Raw genomic sequence first — 3,583 nt, forward strand, 5'->3', positions numbered from 1 at the left:
CCAATATTGCTTTCTGCAATGACGGAAATGTTTTTCTATGCTGTGTGATACAGTAGCCTCCTGCCATATGTGTCTATTGAGCACTTGAAAAGTGGCTAGTGTGATGGATTGAATTTTTTTTTTAAGTTTAATTTCAATAGCCACATGTGGCTAGTGACTACTGTATTTGAAAACACAGCTAAATACTTTCTGTTTAAATCTCCTATTGGATATTTCCTTTTAGCTTTTCCCCTCAATATATCACAAACCAAAGTCATTAACTAATCCCTCAAATATCTTCTTTTCTTATGTTCCCCATTTTATTAAATAGCATCATCAACTAAACAATTACCCAAATAGCAAATCTCAGAGTCAGATTTGATTTTTGTTTTCTTTTCCTCAAACTGACAATCAGTTTTTTCTGTTCTGAAGATATCTGTCAAAACTGATCTCTCCTTTTACTACTAATGACTCTGCTTTCCTTCTAGCATTCATTATTAATGACTTGCAGTGCATTGCTCAATCACTTCACACACACAGACACATATACACATGCACCTATGCTCAGGCTTGATATTTGCCATTTTAAATGCTATGACAATTCCATTTTTTTTTAAATAAGGGGATCTCTATATCCAGGAAGATAATCCTGGTTCTGAAATAGAAAAGAATAAGATATTAAACACAACTATAAAGAAATGTTGACTTATTTAGACTTTTCTATTCTCTGGGCAATGTTTGTAATCCCAGCTCCCTGTTATTTCACACGCCACCTGTGATACAAACTAATGCTGCAATGGCAGCTGCTAATCCCTCACTTTTCCTGCCTCTTGAAGACCAACTAATAGTTTACTTCTACCCCTCCTTACCCTCTAGTGATTTGAGGAACAACTATAATGTGCAGTTAGACTGATTAATAAATATGTAACCAGAAGCCATTTTGAGGGACAGCCTCCCAGTTCTACTGAAACCATGAAACTGACCCTAACAAAAGAACCATCTTAGAGTTGTCAGCGTCAGAGCCAAGAGCTCCTCATGTCACTTCACTCACAGCGCACCAGCCTCTGATGTTCTTCCCAATCCCAAGGTCCACTGTAGAATTTTAAAAGTCCACGCAGCACACAAAGGAACAGGGAGGCTCAGAGAAAGCTTAAGAATCCACCAAGGCAACACTCATATCTCATCTTTGCTTGATATTGCTGTTCTAACTGCTTGTCTTTTTAGTTAAAAGTCATAAATATCCTCTTGTTTAAGTGATGAGGATTGGGATTGTTACTTTTGCTTTCAGCATACCCGTGAAGAGAACGTCATACCTCATGGTACAGAGGACAAAGGCCAGTGTTCTCTCTTGCCTGAACAATTTTAACAATTTAATTAGTGTTCTTACCTCTGGCCTTTTCTTCTAAACTCCATCTATATACTGCCCTAGTTGTGCTAATGAAATATAATCCTTCTCTAGTTTTCACTGCTTAAAAGATGAAGTCCTAAATTTTTAAATAGCATACAAGATCCCTAATAATCTGACCCTCACCCAAATGATGGCCCCAATTCATACTATCCCTCCCACCTATCCAATGCCATGAGTTTTAGGCATTTGTCAAAAATCAAAGTTCTCTGGATGGTGTAAATGAGCCATAAGGAGGAGAATTCAGGAGTTCAGAGGTACTTAGAAATCAGTCAAAATTTTCATTTCAAATTTAGTCACTATATCAAATAAACTGTGCAATAAATATTTAGATAATGTCAGGTTTCAGCTCTTTTCTTGTGAGATTTATCTCTTTAATTTTCATTTGTCAAATGTTGGAGCTTACTGGACCCTCCTCTCCATTCCACAAGAAGTTTTGCCTCAAATCAGACATGTGCTTTAACGAAGGGAAGTATGCAGATACATGCTATATAGCATGAATGAATCTTGAAAGCATAATGCTAATTGGAAAAAGCTAGACACAAAGGTCATATATGGTATGAAATATCCAGAGTAGGAAAAGCCATAGAGACAGAAAATAGATTAGTGGTTGTCAGTGGGTGGGGGAAGGGAAAATGGACAGTGACTGCTAATGGGTATGGGACTTATTTTAGAGGGGATAAAAATGTTCTGGAATATAATGGTAAATTCTATAGTGCTGATGGTTGTACAACCTTGTGTATATGTTAAAAAAAACACTGAATATACTTTAAAAGGATGAATGTTATGATATGAATTATATCTCAAAAAAAAAAAGAACCTACATATGCAACTACCATATTTTAATAGCCAAGACTGAAAACAACACAGTTGTTCTTCCATGGGTGAATGGTTAATCCATTCACTGTGGTGTTTTCATACCATGGAATATTACTAGCAATAAAAAGGACAAACTATTGTTATAATCAGCCATCTGGCGAAATGCCAGAGAATTATACCTAGTGACAAAAATAGAGCCAATCCCCAGAGCTTACATACTATGTAATTCCATCTACATAACATTATTGCAATGACAAAATTATAGAAATGGGAAATAGATTAGTGATTGATTAATCACTAGGGTTAAGAATGGGGAAGGAAGGTGTGGGAGGGAAGTGGGTATGACTATAGCAGGGCAACAAGTAGGACTGTTGTGGTGATGGAAGCATTCTGCATCTTGGTTTTATTAATGTCATTATCCTGGTAGTTGATATTATACTATAGCTTTACAAAATGTTACCATTAGGGGAAACAAGGTAAAGAGCACAGGGGATCTCTCTGTATTATTTGCTACAATTGCATGTAAAATAAATAGTTTAATTAAAAATAAACTAACCTTGGAAGTTGACCCCGGGAGGTATTTGCCAGTTAAAACTCAATGAAAGGATGAGAACACTCTAAGATATAACCATGGCACTTAAACTAACTGAAGAAGTAACTCAGGCTGAAAGAAAATGTCAATGAGATTTCCTAAATACTGAGCAGGAGCATCTGGGAATATGAGATGAAGAGAGTCAAGTCCAAGGGATCTCCCAGTGTAAAGGCCTATTTTGCTAGAATGTTTAGCTGATAAGAGAAGTTCAAAACTTCAGGGATGTTAATCTGACTTTGGAAAAGGAAACAATAGGAAGTTTTATGTGTCAACCTGGCAAGTTTACAGTCCTCACTTATCCAATTAAATACAAATTTAGGTGTTACTGCGAAGGCATTTTGTAGACTTGATTAACATTCATTAGCAGTTGCCTCTAAGTAAGGAGATTATCCTAAATAATCTGGGTGGGCCTGATTCCAGTAGTTAAAGCCCTTAAAAAGCAGAACTGAGGCTTCCCTGAAGAAGAAATTCTACCTGCTGATTGCAGTTTCAGCTCATGCCCGGGAGTTCCAGACTGCCCTTCCTGATGGTCTACCCTGCAGATTTTAGATTTGCCTAGCCAGCCCCTACAATTGCATAAGCCAATTCCATGCTTATGGAACCTGACTGATAGATGGGGTTGTTGCATGTAAAAATAAAAACTCTTTTCTTATCTGAAAAATTTTTGAATACAACTCTGCAGACTCAAATTTTTATGTTATAGCTTTAATTTATTGACTGTGAGTCTATGAATTACAATAAAACTCCAACTCCGACAGTCAGTTAGAAAATAATGGCGTTAAGTTTAA

Source organism: Globicephala melas, chromosome 8 (genome assembly GCF_963455315.2).
Source record: "Globicephala melas chromosome 8, mGloMel1.2, whole genome shotgun sequence".
Classification (NCBI taxonomy): domain Eukaryota; kingdom Metazoa; phylum Chordata; class Mammalia; order Artiodactyla; family Delphinidae; genus Globicephala; species Globicephala melas.